Source organism: Macrobrachium rosenbergii, chromosome 21 (genome assembly GCF_040412425.1).
Source record: "Macrobrachium rosenbergii isolate ZJJX-2024 chromosome 21, ASM4041242v1, whole genome shotgun sequence".
Taxonomy (NCBI): Eukaryota; Metazoa; Arthropoda; class Malacostraca; order Decapoda; family Palaemonidae; genus Macrobrachium; species Macrobrachium rosenbergii.
This window is the reverse complement of record NC_089761.1, coordinates 68,223,165-68,240,664: the sequence shown is the minus strand read 5'-3', so window position 1 is coordinate 68,240,664 and position 17,500 is coordinate 68,223,165. Positions and strand designations below refer to the sequence as shown.

General features: G+C 37.1%; 1 pseudogene; it reads right to left on the bottom strand.

Moving 5' to 3' along the window:
• Positions 1-16,650: 16,650 nt before the first annotated feature.
• The window catches only part of LOC136849541 (piggyBac transposable element-derived protein 4-like), a 1,651-nt pseudogene continuing 801 nt past the window's right edge, over positions 16,651-17,500 (bottom strand).

Below are 17,500 nucleotides of genomic sequence, written 5' to 3'. Positions count from 1 at the left end.
CGCTACCAACAGAACTGATTATTGGGCGGACAGGATTACCAAACTTGTGTGTTTTAATAAGACCATACATATACGGTAAAAGTTGCACACTGCGAAAAACTGTTTGATTAGAGCATCATTTCCTTTTAAGACACTTTTTAATTTCTTATTAAAGTTACTATTAACAGTCGCTAGGGATTTTTTCGTAGTTCTGAGTAAGTTACATTATCTGACAAAAGATTACACATTTTTCTAACATAATCATCTTCATCCATTATCACCAGAACCTGGGATTTATCAGCCTTCGTAATATGCAGATCATTATCATTTTTCAAGTCATTGTAACATTTGATGAAACGTCTAGGAACACTAGTTGGTATTGGTTTCGACAGGGCACCGTAAACAATACCTTTGCAAATATTAAGCTCATCACTAGACAGACTACAATTCCTTTCCAGATAATTAAAGGAGTTGGCAACATCTACGTAGTCAATATTTTCTTTAGAAAACGAAAAGCTTAATCCGTAACCTAGAGCACTTTGAGACAGTGACTGGAATAATCATGCTTGACGATTTTATGATAAAATCAGGGGTTAGACCGTTACAGGAACATGTCTCAAGTGCTCTAGGTTACGGATTGCTTTTCGTTTTCCAAAGAAAATATTGACTACGTAGATGTTGCCAACTCCTTTAATTATCTGGAAAGGAATTGTAGTGTGTCTGTCTAGTGATGAGCTTAATATTTGCAAAGGTGTTGTTTACGGTGCCCTTATCCGTTCATATTACTCGAAATTATTTCCCCCATTCTTTGCATCTTCACACAATGTTTAAACAATTTCTGTTTGAATTGTCGTGTTTCCCCGTTAACTTATCAGCCCGCTAAGCGCCAGATTTGACGAAAGATTTAACCTTCGCCTTAAACAGCTAACTGTCTTTCGTCTTTTTTTCTTCCCAGCAACAGCTATTCAACTACTCCCTCCTCATCTTCCTTTTACTCTCGAAGCCAGCCTGGCAACAAGTCACCCTTTCTTCCTCCCCCCTTATCTATTACCTCTCTCTCTCTCTCTCTCCCCTCTTCTATTGGTCCTTCCACTTTCTTCTGAGAGCCTCTGTTGCTGGCCCCTCCTCCTGGATTCATTCAAGAGATACAGTCTCCGGGAGACACATTTCTTAAAACTCCCTGATCTCCATCGACCCAGAGTTCTTAAAATACAATTCTTTTCTCAGGAAATTATTTCACGGTTATTCTGAATAAGACAAAGCGACTTCACTAAAGTAACTTTAAAAGTTTTTTTTAGTATTATTGGAATTAAGTTGGACATTACCCTAACGTCATGGCTGAAAATCAATATCAACACTCAGGGTAGTGAACATCTTTCTGCCTGTGATCAAGAAGTATTTGCTTATTTGCATCAGAATTTGATTCATATCCTCATAGATGCCTTTTGTAATTGTAGTATACATCACATGCTATAGAAGCATCATACGTTTTGTATCAGTCTCCCAATCTGAATAATTATACTTTTCTTTCTAACTTGAACAGTCTTGTACCACCCATTCAGTTTTCTCCAGAGGAGGAGAAATGGTATTTTACCGTTTTCAAATGTCTATGGACATAAAATGGGAAACACGATATTTTGAAATCTTTTATGCATCCAAATCAAAGCTGCGCATGCTCCTATATACAGTGTGTTATGAACCGCTATTGGGTTCATGATGTTTTTTTTATAGTAAAAAAAAAAAGATCGGGACTAAGAAAATTCGGCAACAACTGAGACAAAGAAGGAAGGAGCTAAGTAATACAAATCGAAGACCTTAATACTAATTTGTTATTTAAAAAATTTACAACTTTACAATTAGTCTGTACTGTAACAAAACCTAAACTCATTATTAAATAATATCTGAATCATCTAGTCTGTACTTTAACAAAATCTAAACTCATTATTAAATAATATCTGAATCATCTGATAAAGCAAAAGCTGACATTCAATATAACGAAGAAATGTCAAAATACAAAAGGCCTCAGTAGAGTAAATATCTTAAACGCTTTAAATTTCCGTTAACCATTGAAAAGTTAAGGGGACACCAAAAATTAAATTACACAAATACCACAATAACAATTATAACAACAGGCAACAAGACAAACCGTTTACAAATACAAAACCTACGTCAAAAACATTACACGTGGACAAAACAGAACCATAAACTATAATGAAGATAATCAAAACAACAGGGCTAACACAACATAAACAAAATGCCACGAAAACACAATCATAAGTCTCCCGAGTACAACAAACATTCACAGAAAAATAACTGTAAAAAAAACCTTAGATTCGAAGACCCTCTGCAATAAACAGCGCAGGACACCTCAGACACTCGGGAAAACGTGACACACAGAAGATATACAAATGAGATTACTAAACGCTACCTCCTGCAAATATGCACACAGCCGGAGTTGCACATGCATCTGCAGACGAAACTGCAGCAACAGCCGAAGCTGCAAATCAGGAGCCGTGATTCTCTTGAAGCAGTCTCAGCTACTTCACCAGACGAAGCTGGCTATGCTGAACACGATACTCATGCTTCACATTGCCGTTAAGGACTCCAGACTCTGCTACAAAAGGTCCGCCCATGCTGCTTAATGCCTAATCAGGTCTCCGTACCTTTACTGAGTTACTGACTGAAACAGTCAGACATGGGCATTGGGCTGTCAGTTAGTCGTCACCTTACCTACACAACTTAACCAGAAAACAAGCAAAACGACCTTCACTAGGAAACAATCGGAAAACAACCGTTCTAATAGTCCCAGCAAAGAAAATAACAACCAAGGTTGTAAAAAACCCCTATTAATGTTAGGTAATCAGTTTTGGTGTCCTGGTTTTTAAGAGCTTTTCGCATTTACTATCTGAAACATTGAAATCTGTTATATGGTTAAAAATTACTAAGTTAACGCACCCAGAATCTTTACTAGACGTGTGTTTAAGAAAAGCCAAAAGGTTATAATTCACTTTTTGGTCAACGGAGGTGCAGTGTGTTTTATTGAAACGCTTCGGTTTCGTTCTATCCTCACTAACAGCCTCTACTAGCCTTTATATTGTAGAAGCCCAGACAGACAAGGCTCCCCTTCTGAAAAGATGCAGACTGAATGATTCAGAAAATTACTGAAACAGATTAATGTTTGTACTCTATAAGTGAATGATGCGAAAACTGTATAATTAGTGAACCTTGAGGTGACTTCCGTGCAGTGTGTGTGGGACTGAAACTCCTGACATACACAGTAGCGACCAGGGCATGGAGAAGTACAGTTGAATAACTCACGAGAAAAAATCCCAAAATAATATTAATAAAATAAGTAGAAGGTGACGACACGATGATGTATTTAAAGCTGATATAAGCTGATGTAGGGGCTGGGTCATTTTTGGAAAAGAAAGTCTTTACTGAACTATTTCAAGAAGAAGCATAATTATGAAGAGCATCCGCAGATATGGATACAATACAGGCATTTACTTTCAGTTAATATGTAGCTCTCAGGCTACATTTTAACCTATTTCCGCCCTCACTGACTACTGCAAACCACTCTGTCTTGTACCATCTCAATGCAACTTCATGTGAATCCTTGGAAACAAATACCTGTAATCTCTTAGAAGGTTGTTTTTCCATTGTCTCCTGGAACTACCATTGTGTGTTTTTTTTTTTTACTCCACCATTTCTGTCATCAATAACAATGGATTCCTCTATGCCTCCATATATGCTATTATCCTACTCATTGCAGGATTAAAATATATGTAGAATTTACTGAGGATTGAAAGTGCCACTATGGATTAAAGATAATTTCCATGGTTCTAAAAGTGCCCAGCAGTCAAAGGAATCAATGATGTTTTCCCTCAAAAACTGTGCTTTGGAAACTTGAAAGAAAAAAAAATTATGACATTTGGTTAACCATACAGACTGTTTCTTACCTTTTAGGTTTCTTATTGTGCTTTAATGTCATTTCATCTCTATATTTATTGTTATACATTGTTAAAGCATCATTAAAGTTTGGAATTTACTTAAAGAATCAATTAAATAAGGTTACCCTCCCTGTCTCATGGGTGTTGAGTATAATTACATTAGAATTGAGCTCTCCATGGCCAACTACATAGTTTAGAAATATGATGCTTTTTCTGATAGTAGTCAATAACTTTTACATAATGGTTGTTCCTTTGTTTCTACGCATAAAAGACTACTCCAAATAGGGAAATTAGCTTCCGAGTTATACTTTTAAGAATGGCTTGAACTACCCTTTCACATACACAAACTGCATAAATTATAAATAATAGAATCTTATATGATAGGATACTCCCAAGCTTGTAAACAGCAACTGAAGTAAAGATAAAGTTTGGGAGGAAATTATTTATAAGAGCAATGAAAAGATCGATTTTAAAGAAATAATAAGTACTATTGTTTGAAAAATTTACATTACATTAAAAAATGTTCCGGAAATATTTGCCACCTCATAAACATTGATTTTGATTCTGATGCAACAGAACCAGGGCATTAATATCAAAGATTTGACTTTTCATTAGGATAAATTGCGGATAACATTGTCTGGGAACTCAGCATTCCGTGAACAATCCAACCTACAGAAGAATCTGTTATTCGGATGATGCTGTCAAGGTGTGTATGCAAACCAACAGCACCCAGTCGGTATTATACCCATTTCAAAGACATGCTTATTTAAAATATTTTCCCGTGCCCATTCCCTGAGACAGGGTCAGTTTAAAAATTGGTGTTATATCCATATCTCTAGATTCAGACATGATGAAACACGGTTTTGGCAACACCTTTTATCAAAGCATCGGATAAAGGTGAAAGTTGGCAAGTGTATATTTTATAACCTTTACCTGGGATTGCAAGTGTTAGCTTTACTGTAAGTTCAATAGTTCTGGTACTTACCAGAGTAAAAGTGGGTTTATCCAGAGCCATCAAAATCGCAGGTAAGGGTTTTGAACACAATTGACGATGACGTCAGGCCACAGTGAAGAGAATTTTACCTGGGACAACGTCTCTTCACTGTGGCTCTGCCCTGCAAGCAATGGCATATTCACTAATTGATATAGCACCCAAGGCCAAGAGAAAGGGAAGGTTTGCTCACTTTAGAAATATCCCATGTAGGTGGAGCTTTGTCTACTTCCTTATTGCATGGGACAAGGTTAGCTTTGAGCATGTACCTCGAAGATATGTCATGCCCATAGTTACTCCAGGCAGGAGGCAACGACATCCAATTTAGATGTCTCTCTTGGCCTTTTTTAATACCCATACAAGGCTTCAGCAATATCAATGATGGGACAAGATTTGTTAGTCCCCTTGATAGCACTATCATTCTCAACAATTTTATTATTATTATTATTATTATTATTATTATTATTATTATTATTTTATTATTATTATTATTATTACGAGGTTTCACAACTTTTACCTGGGTTACAAGTTGTTAGCTTTTTCTTCCATTTTCTTTGATATTATTGTTTCTATCCACAAATAATTCAGTGCAAGTAGTTCATCCACATAATGAACCAGTCTATAGCTCATTTTTAGATGGGACATCTATTCAGGCGGGAATACAAAAAAGACAATCCATTTTGTTTATCTCAGGAGACACTATAGCCTTCTGTTTAGCATGTCATGAGCGGTCACTAGAGTAGAATTTAAATGAAAAGCAATGATGCCTCATTTCTCAATTGTTAGAGTTGTAAAGTCAACGCCATTGTTTTATTTCCAGTTAATCCAGTTATTTTTCTTGGTTTTTATTTATATCATATAACACCCTAAACAGCGCTTTATACCTGCAAATAAAAGGTACTGGTAGGAGTCAAGATTTTGAGGGCAAGCTCAAGCTATTATTTACATTTCCATATCAATCAAATGTAACACGATTTATATTGATATGCATGGAAAGGAAAATTTTGAAATCAGTTTGAATGAGGAACATATTGTTATAATTGTGTTTTAATAGATATGTTTTTAGAGGTACAAATAAAACATCTAACACTATACATAATTAATTTACAAAAATGTCTTCGTCGTCGTCACTTTACCTGGGAGGTCATCATCCACGTTGGCTTTGTCCGCTAGCAGATCAATAATGATGGTCCCATATCCATGGAGATGTCCGATTTAGTTGGTTTCAAAATGACGTGTTGTCTAACAGCTACCTGCCCGCACTTTGGGGGACAAGGTAACCATTACCCACCAAGAAATAATTACCTATTCATACCAGAGTAAATCTTGCCACAGGTCTTTCGCTTCAATACAAAGTGGTGCCGTAGCACAAATGCAGTCTTGCAACCACGGGGACTTTCCTGCTGGGATCAATTTTAGCTTAAATGCTTTAAGTATATCCATTCACCGCCTACCTGGTGGATGGGCAGAGCCTTATGACGTCATAGTTATGTTTACGTCACGAATTGTTTTAGGATCCTTGTTTGATTTTCTCGGTCCCCTCGGTGACTTCATTTTTACTTTAAATATCAAAACAATCGAACTTAGGCTCTAAATAATACCAGCAAACATAGTTAGGGTTATAAAATATACACTTGCCAACTTTCAGCTTTATACTTGATACAAAGTTGTTGCTGAAAAGCTTCATCGGTTCTGTCCCATAGTCCAGAGACATGGTTAGTTTAGATGCATGCTACGATACCTTTTACCTGGGACAAGGTTAGCATATGTTATCCAGAGAGCTTTAGGTTGCAAGCAATATTATGTCCATATCCAGAGACATAGTTAGTTTAGATACATGCTACGATACCTTTTACCTGGGACAAGGTTAGCTTTGCTGCAAGCAATATTATGTCCATATCCAGAGACATAGTTAGTTTAGATACATGCTACGATACCTTTTACCTGGGACAAGGTTAGCTTTGCCGCAAGCAATATTATGTCCATATCCAGAGACATGGTTAGTTTAGATACATGCCACGATACCTTTTACCTGGGACAAGGTTAGCTTTGCTGTAAGCAATATTATGTCCATATCCAGAGACACGCTTAGTCCATATAAGCAATATTATGTTCATATCCAGAGAGACAATTAGTTAAAATATAAGCTATCTTGTTCTTTCGAGAGAAACCGTTAGTTTAAATATTTGCTACTTTGTCCATTTCCAGAGACAACGTTAATTTAAATATTTGCTATATTTCCGTTTATTAAGGTAGGCAACCATCAGTTTAAATATATGCAATTATTTCGCTTACGGAGAAGCCGTTAGTTGCTAGTATGTCCATTTCCGGTGGCAGTTTAAATATTTGCTGTTGTCTCCATTTCCAAAGACACTACCAGATTAAATATAGGCTATTATGTCTATTTCCTGAGACACGGTTCGTTTGAGTATTTGCTATGTTACCCACGCCAGGCACATGGTTATTATATGATTAACTGCGATTAGGTCCCTTTCCTAGGCACGATTAGTTTCAATCATTGCCATTATGCATATTCTAACGCTATTATATAGACACACAGTTGGCTTGAATGAATTCTATTATTTTTTTTTTCAGACAGGGTTTTAGTTAAAACATATCCTATATTGTCCGTTTCCATAGACATGGTTAGTTTAAATACATTGTTTTATGTATATGTATAGAGGCACAATTAGTTTAAATGTATGCTATATCGTTAATATGTCTGTTTCTAGAGACGGTTGAAATATATACTATTAAGTCCATTTCGAGACGCTCAGTTTGTTTAAATATTCACTACTATGTCCATTTTCAAAATACATTTAGCTTAAATATTTGTAATAATGTCAATTTTCTTAGACAAAGATCATTTGAATGTTGTTGTGTGCATTCCAAAGATATGCTTGATTTGATTTTTTTTTTTTATCATCTCCTCTGCCAAAGACACAGATAGTCTGAATATTTGCTATTCTGTCCACTTCTAGAGACACAGAAGGTCTGAATATTTGTTATTATGTTTGCTTCTAGAGACATGATTAATTTATTCAGTATATTTATCTAGTTTCAGAGACACGGTTAGCTAAGATATATGGTATTATGTCCTTTCCAGGCACAGATTAAATATAAACAGTTGCTACTACGTGCAATGCTTTTACACAGGCATAGTTAATTTAGAGACATGCTATTATGTCCATTTCCAGAGACACGGTTAGTTTAGATATATGCCACTATGTCCATTACCTAAATGGAGAGTTGTTTCAAATAAATGCTAAGTCTGTTTGATGAGACGCGTTTACTTTACCTAAATGCTTTTGTGTCCATATCTTGAGATGCACTTAATTTAAATATTTACTGTTATGTCCATTTCCAGAGAAGTGTTTTTCAGTTGCAACTTTTTTTGTGATAGTTTACTTATTATAATTCTATAGTGAATTTCCATACCGAATTGGCCAGACTACGAAATCTGAGTTGGAAAGCATAACCATCATCTTGTTAGGAGACATTTGACTATTCATCGGTAGAGAGGAAAGATGAAATCAGCATTCCCTTAATTCAACGCTACATTAAGTATGAGTGGGATCACAAGATGAGGAAATCATTTGTTAATTATAAATTCCGTATAAAGTGACGCTAGGATAGTAGTCGTTGTGAATTAATATCCTTTAAGTGGTAAATGAATTATTACTGGATGTAGTCAACTGAATGGTGGTAAATCACGTTTTCGCTAATGCGTAGTAATGTGTAGTTTGATGCTGCTATAGTTTGGATGTCAAGTTTTATTTCATCTCAATTAAAAGCTACTCTTGGTTTCTAAAAGAAAGTGTATGTTAGCTGGTAGAGAAATGATCATAGCAATGCAAACTGGCTGAACAATTTTGTAAATAAAGTAGCAATACACAAGAAAATAGCCTTAAGAATAGAAAAGGCAGGTTTCCAGCATTTCCTTTTAGGAAACTTGAACAAAAATGTATTAATGCAAATTAGTTGCAAAGCAAAGAAAGAAAATTAGGAATTAAGAGAGGTTCAAGTAACCTATTCAAAATTAGAGAAAAATGTTTATAGGCAGAAAGTGAATGAATAAGGACGTACATACATGCATCGGAAGGAAGATATGAAACCTCGATGCGAGAAGGTAAATTATTAATGTACTCGTAACATCTTATGGGACAGATGATGAAATTCGTGTAAATTCCTTATAATGAACCTAACCACCTAAGAACGAAAGGTTTAGTGACGCTGTCGACAAAGTCTGCCGATGGATAAAAAAAGGAAACCATGTTGCTTATCATTCACTTTGTTAGTATTTTTGAATGCTTCTCAGTATTGTACTAAAGCTTAATCGTCCATGGTATATTGGAACGCTTCTTACCAACCACCCTTTGCTTTCTTCTTCTTCTTCTTCTTCTTCTTCTTCTTCTTCTTCTTCTTCTTCTTCTTCTTCTTCTTCAGTACCCTGACCAGTACTTGAGGCCTCTCTTTCCCTTTGCTGAAGAACTATAGATCAGCCTTCACGGCAGTACTGATGCGGATGCTGATGCTCGTTTGTTTAAGAAAGGACGGATTGCTTCTTAAAATCGTAGGCAACTGTTTGGCCAAAGTTATTTTTAAAAAATCAACGAAAACAATTACCTAAATATACAGCAGGGCGGTTATGCAGCCAAACACGCTTTGGTAAAATTCACATGCAGACAGATTTGGCTTCACTAAAACAGTTACAAAGTTCTAATAAATTATTCACTGCAGATGTAGATGGTGAAATGATAACTAAATCACCTGCATAATAAAAATTGTTCATAGGGGTATTAATTACATAGCAGCAACCCTAATTCAGTTCAAGATACATGTAGTTGAGCTCACCAATGTGAATATGGGATAGATGCGGACTGAAAACTGGTCCCCGACGTACACCACTTTTCATTTGGAAAAACTTAGTGAAAGAATTTCCCCAACCAAAACTCATAGACTGTGTACAGAACCAATATAAAAGCAATTTGACAATAAGCAATGGTTAATAATTTCCAATAACTCACGATCGAACGCAGGCACACAAGTGACCAGGCTTTGGTCACTTTCCTTTGGATAGAACGAGCTAAAATCAATAGTATGATTTAGTGATATGTAGGGGATAATTATACTTTCAGACATCTTTACAACTGCACAGTCTGTCCTGTTTTTATCCTAATTTTTTTTTATTCTGGCACAAGAAATATTTTGATCAAATGTTATCTCCATTGCTATGGCATAAAGGTTGCAGTTGCCAAAAAAACTCACAAATATAGGTCTTGAATGTGGCTCAAACGTCTGCTAGAACGATACTGTCCCTTACCACGGTTGTAAGTGAACTTTTATGTCAGTTATTATTATTATTATTATTATTATTATTATTATTGTTCAGAAGGTAATCCCCTATTCATATGGAACAAGCCAACAGGGGCCATTAACTTGAAATTCAAGCTTCCAAAGAATATGGTGTTCATTTGAAGAAAGGTACGGAAGATAGTAGGAGATACTAAAAGAAGAGGTCAGTTATTAAAAAAAAAGGGTTAATAAATAAATAGATTAAAATGTAAATTAATTAGTAAAATACAAGTTGAATTGTTTTAGGATAGCACTGCGTTGCATCTCTGCTTGAACTTTTATGGTTCTAATTGCTCAACATCCTCAAGGAAACTCTTCTACAGTCCAACAATGTGAAGAATAAAAGACCTGTGGAACTAAGAAGTTCGACAACATGGTACGCTGGAGGATATCAGAAAACAAAAGACACTGAAGAAATTGTTACAGACATAGCTGAACATGTATGAAAAGCAGCCCCTTGATTTAAAATATATGAAAATATTGAAATATAAAGTATAAAATTTAGAATACCAAAAAATTCTGGTTCTTTGAGAGAAGAACGTTTGCTGAAGAGAATGTTATCAACAAATATACAGATATACTGATTCCTCTACCATCTAGGTAGACGTTCCCAATAATTAAGAGAAAAATGATGAAGACTTGGCAGATTTCAAGGGAGAGCCTAGTCGGTAGTAACCAGAAATACTGACTATCATTAAACCAACTTTTCCACAGGAACATAACAATATTCCAGGGTAACGAAAAACAGCTATTTGTCTCATGAGTATTGACCACACACACACACACACACTGGATTTTAATGGGTTGTCAACCTCATCCTTTTTCTGATGACTAATTGTCCTTTGTAGACCTTAATGGTATAGTGTCCTAATTCAAAGACTTCAGCATTATCCTTTATAGAGAAAGAATATAATTTTCAACTGAAATCTTATTGCTAACTTTTTTGAAGCTGATTCTCTTCACATATTCATATAGGATTGAAGGGACTAAAGCGTGAAATCACTTTTATGACTAGAGGAATGTTATGTGGGAAAAATATCCATTACTTTCTTAGGTTTGATGTTACTTCAGGCAACAATGCTTGCATTGGTTATCACATATGTTTTTGCCTCATATGTTTATTTTATTCGATCGATTAATTATTTTCAAGACACTCCGTTGCTAGAAGTACAGAAAATTACGTGTCTCCACATTCTACTCATTTTTGTATATTATTGTAAGCTAAATCAGTAAGAACTATGCCCTCTGAAGGTACAGTTATGCCATAGTAATCAAAGGAGGAAATAAAAGCCCCTGCTAAGTTTAGCTTTGAATGTCTCATGTGTACGTATGGAGGATTCAAATCATCCTATTAACTGGAGTGAAGGAAGTTACATGGCTCCGTGTGACGACTCAGTTAAAGGGAATGTCAGTACAACTTATTTTATCAAGTCAACCACAGGTAGTGTAATAAACATAAGACTTCATCTGTTAAACATGATGCATTTATATACAGTTAGAAAGGTTGTTGGTAAACATAGGCAAAGTTACTAAAATCCAGATTTATGAATGTTTTGAAAATTATATCGTCACCCTTTCTACAATTCCTGATGTTAAGTATGTCGTTTCAGTTTCTGACCAGATTATCACGGATGATGTCTTTCTTTATTACCCTTCGACAATTACCTTTTACCATTCTTCTAAAATGAGTCTCATTTGTGCCCCGAAGATGAGAATAAAAAGCTCATGAAAGCACTGGGTACAGATCTTCTGACTCTTATTTTCCATGATTTTCGCTTATATATATATATATATATATATATATATATATATATATATATATATATATATATATATATATATATATATATATATATATATATATATATATATATATATTATATATTACATATTGATGTAGGATTACATGAAGAAGATTTTTATTCAGGTTGAAATATCAGTCTGGTTTGCTACTCGAGGTGATGGAGAAACAACTAGAGAAAGAAAAGACGTATTTTACTTAAGAATCTTGGTTGTTATGAGTGTGCACAGTTGCACCTCCCCCGACCGTTTTCTCATTAAGAATCAATCAATAAACAATGACTTCAATTTGCCTGCTGGGGGTTACACAGTAGTCACCAAGACACTGTCAGATGTGCCCCAAGATGGACTGCCTTATCTTGCTGGACTTTCTTTCCATGTACAGTATTATGGCAGACAGAGAGATGAGGAGTATCATAAACAATTCAATTCCTGATCACTGCTTATTTTACATTCAATAATATTCAATAAAGTAGGACTAATATGTATTAGAGGACTAACGACAAATTTCTAATGATACCACTTTATATATTTAACATATATATATAATAGCTCTAATAACTGATTCACACAAGAAAACTGCAAAGTCAAGAAAGGTAACAAGAAAATGTACATAAACAAAAAATGCGCCAAAGTTTCGTCGGCACAATCAAGTTTTCTGTATAGCCGCTACAGCGTATAATCAAGGCCACCGAAAATAGATCTATCTTTCGGTGGTCTCGGTATATGCTGTATGAGCCGCGGCCCATGAAACTTTACCCACGGCCAGGTGGTGGCGTATCCTACATCGTTGCCAGAAGCACAATTATGGCCAACTTTAACTTTAAATAAAATAAAATCTACTGAGGCTAGAGGGCTGCAATCTGGTACGTTTAATGATTAGAGGTTGGATGATCAACATAACAATTTGCAGCCCTCTACCCTAAGTAGTTTGTAAGATCTAAGGGCAGACAGAAAAAAGTTCAGATGGACAGACAAAGCCAGCACAATAGTTTTCTTTTACAGAAAACTAAAAATAAAGATAATAGATAAATTGTATTTAAAACAGAGGCAAACAAATATACAATGAAAATAAAATTAAAATACCAGCTATTATTCAGCAATTAAACATAAATAAAAAAAATTATTTGATCGCTTGAACTAGAATTCACACACTCACACAGGCATAATCACTATAAGTATCCTGTAAGATGACTGAATTCATTTCATAATCGTATCCCATAGGAATACCTTTTACTCAAATGACGCAGAAAATGGTATTCCATTTTGAATCATTAAAATAATTTCACTTTCACTGAGGACAATATCCCAACTGCAGACCTCACACTGGCAATACATATGCTTATAACTATGGCGAATTTATATTGTTAAAAAGAATGAATGTCTTATATAAAGAGAAATGCAGATCAAGTCATGTTACTTCTCTCACAAGATGTAACTTCAAGCCAAGACTTGAATGGTGCTTACTTTATGTTACACGGAAGCAGCACCCAAATGCAGCTATATTATGGCACCAAAATGTAATTCTTTGAACAGAACTATGGTTCCTAACTGAACTTATCACGAATGTCTAGAAATCTATGACTAACTTACAACCACTGATTTCAGGAACATCCCTTAACCTAAGCAACACAAAAAAATGGCTTAATTCACAAAAGAATATATGGCTCCTAAGTATACACTTTACCATGGGGCACTCAATCTCAAAGATTCAGTAAGGCTAATTTACTTCCCATTAATGTTTTTGGATTATGTTAACTGCAATACCGTAAAGTAAGATCAACTCTAGAACACACCATACCCACTTCTACTTCCCCTTCCCCCATCCCCCTTCACCCTTCCCTTTGTAACTTATGTGGTAACCACTTGACTGAACTAGACAAAATTTGGCACGTGGCCATCATTTGACCCAACTTAGATAATGGGGTAGGTTTCAAACCCGCAGCCCCTTCCCCCTTCCTTTCACTCCTTCCTTTGTAACTTATGTGGTAACCATTGACCGATCTAGACAAAACTTGGCATGTGTCCATCAACTGACCCAATTTATATAATGGGGCAGGTTTCGGACACGTACCCCTTTCCCATTCCCCTACCCCATCACTCTTCCCCCTTCCCTTTGTAACTTATGTGGTAACCATTTGACAGATCTAGACAAAATTTGGCATATGTCCATCAAGTGATCCAACTTAGATAATGGAGCAGGTTTCAAACCCATACACCTTCCCCTTCCCCTTCCCCTTCCCACATCCCCTTTCCCCTTCCCACATCCCCCTTCGCCCTTCCCTTTGTAACACATGGTAACAATTTGACCAGTCTAAACAAAATTTGGCACATGGCCATCATTTGATCAATCTTAGCTAACAGGTTAGGTTTCAAGCCCTTTACCACCTTCCCCTCCCCCTTTCCCCATCCACCTTCCCCTTCCCATTGTAACTTATGTGGCAACCTTTTAACTGATCTAGACAAAATTTGGCATGTGAACTTGTTTGACTCAGCTTAGATAGTAGGGTAGGTTTCAAACCTGTAACCCCTTCCCCTTCTCCTTCCCACACACTTTCCCCTTTCCATTTGTTCCATTTGTAACTTATGTGGTAACTGTTTGACCAACCTGGACAAAATTTGGCAAGTAGTCATCCTTTGACCCAACTTAGATAGTAGGGTAGGTTTCAAACCTGTAACCCCTTCCCCTTCTCCTTCTCTACACACTTTCCCCCTTCCATTTGTAACTTATGTGGTAACTGTTTGACCATTCTGGACAAAATTTGGCAAGTAGATAGTAGGGTAGGTTTCAAACCTGTACCCCCTTCCCCTCCCCTGACCCCCCTTCCCTTTGTAACTTATGTGGTAGCCATTTGACCAATCTGGACAAAATTTGGCACGTAGCCATCATTTGACCCAACTTAGATAATAGAGCAGGTTTCAAACCTGTACCCACTTTCCCTTTCTCTTCCCTCATCCCCCTTCCCTTTATAACTTATGTGATAACAACCGCCTTACCGATCTAGACAAAATTTGGCACAAGGACGCCATTTGACCTAACTTAGATAACAAGGTAGGTTTCAAACCTGTACCCCCTTCCCCTTCCCCCATCTCCATCCCCCCTCCCTTTGTAACTTATTTGGTAACCATTTGGCCGATCTAGGCAAAATTTGGCATGTGGCCATCAGTTGACTAAACTTAGATAATAGGGTAGGTTTCAAATCCATACCCCCTTCCCCTTCTCCATCCCCCTTCCCTTTGTAAATTAGTTGGTAACAGCTTGACCAATCTAGATAAATTTGGTACTTGGTCATCTATTGACCCAACTTAGATAATAGGTAGGTTTCAAACCCATACCCCTTCCCCTCTCCTTGTCCCATCCCCCTTCCCCTTCCCTTTGTAACTTATTTGGTAACCGCTTGACCAAGCTAGACAAAATTTGGCATGTGGCCATCAATTGACCCAACTTAGATAATAGGGTAGGTTTCAAACCCATACCCACTTTCCCTTCCCCTGCCCCATCGCCATTCCCCCTTCCCTTTGTAACTCATTTGGTAACTGCTTGACTGATCTAGACATAAATTGGCATGTGGCCATCAACTGACCCAACTTAGATAATAGGGTAGGTATCAAACCCATACCCCCTTCCCCTTCCCATGCCCCTTCCCCCTTCCCTCTTCCCTTTGTAACTTATTTGGTAACTGCTTGACCAGCCTAGACAAAATTTGGCATGTGGCCATCATTTGACCCAGCTTAGATAATAGAGTAGGTTTCAAACCTGTGCCCACTTCCCCTTCCCGTCCCCCATCCCCTTCCCTTGGTAAATTATGTGGTAACCGGTTGACCAATCTAGACAAAATTGGGCACATGGCCATCAATTGACCCAACTTACATAATAAGGTTTCAAACCCGTACCCCCTACTCCTTCCCCTGCCTCATTCCCCTTCCCCTTTCCCTTTGTAACCTATTTGGTAACCAGTTGACCGATCTAGAGAAATTTTGGCAGGTGTCCATCAATTGACCCAACTTAGATAATAGCTTAGGTATCAAACCCGTATCCCCTTCCCCTTTCCCTGCTCCTGTCACCCTTCCCACTACCCTTTGTAACTTATTTGGTAACTGCTTTACCGATCTAGACAAAATTTGGCACATGGCCATCATTGGGCCCAACTTAGATAATAGGCTAAATTTCAAACCCATATTCCATTCCCCTTCCCTCTCCCCTTCCCCTTTCCCCCTTCCCTTTGTAACTTATGTGGATAAGTAATATCTTTATAAAATGGACAGTCACCACAGAAATACCCCGGATAAAAAGGGCAGTCAGCACAGTAATACCTGGATAAAAGGGACAGTCGCCACATTAATACCTTGATAAATGGGACAGAAGCTACAGTAATGCCTGAATAAAAGGGACAGTCACCACAGTAATACCATGGACAGTCACCACCGTAATACCTGCATAAAAGGGACAGCCAGCACAGCAATTCTTGGATAAAAGGGACAGACAGCACAGTAATACTTTGATAACTGGGACAGTCACCCTAGTACTACCACCTGGATAACAAGGACAGTCAGCACAGTAATACCTGGATTAACCCTACAACCACATCGCTGTTTGGGACGGACGTTAACCTCATCGCCGGGAGAATTTTACCCTTTTTTGGAAAATCAAAAAAACATGCTTAACTTCAAAACAGGTTTATTACAAAATAAATATTGAAAGGGTAACTCTTAAACTTTAGAATGATGATATATAAACTTAATTTGTACTTTATGTTAACCCTGTACGTGATTTAATGCAAAGTAAGTTAAAATCACTAAACGAAAAGTGTGTGTTTAGGAAAAAAATTTGCAAAAAAAAAAAAATACTGCAGCTGGCGACTTCTCCCCTTGCACACTTGTTGCTGGATAGATGGACCCTTGCTTCAGTCAGGTACAGCCCACTGCTGCCACTAGGAACTGTATGGAAGACACGCGAAAAGTGGATATAATTTTTTTTTTTGAGGTTTTGTTTATTTTGTTTTTCATGCTTTCTACAAAGCTTATGGCCACTTATTTCAACATGGATAACCCTAGAATGAAGACACACAATGAAAAATTAACTTACCTCTTACAGACAGTCGCCACAGACGGGGTATGCATGCCAAGGGCACTTTGGTAGGGCACACTTGACGCAGCGGTGACGGGTCTTCCAGTCCGACTTGGTAGGACAGGCCGAACAGCGTACCAGGGGCGAGTTGCTATCTGAGATTGAAGTCCCTGGTGCCCCAGTAGCCATGCCCACTGATGAGAGATCCAACACAGTCGTAATGAGAGTGCGAAGTTGTCTTGACACATTAGGTGACGTCATGCGCATCTGAGCCCAGGGAGTGATGAGTGCTGTGGTGATTTCCATCATGGAACTCCTCCTTGCCAGTATCTTTCTTTCTGTTCTTCCACGATTCTC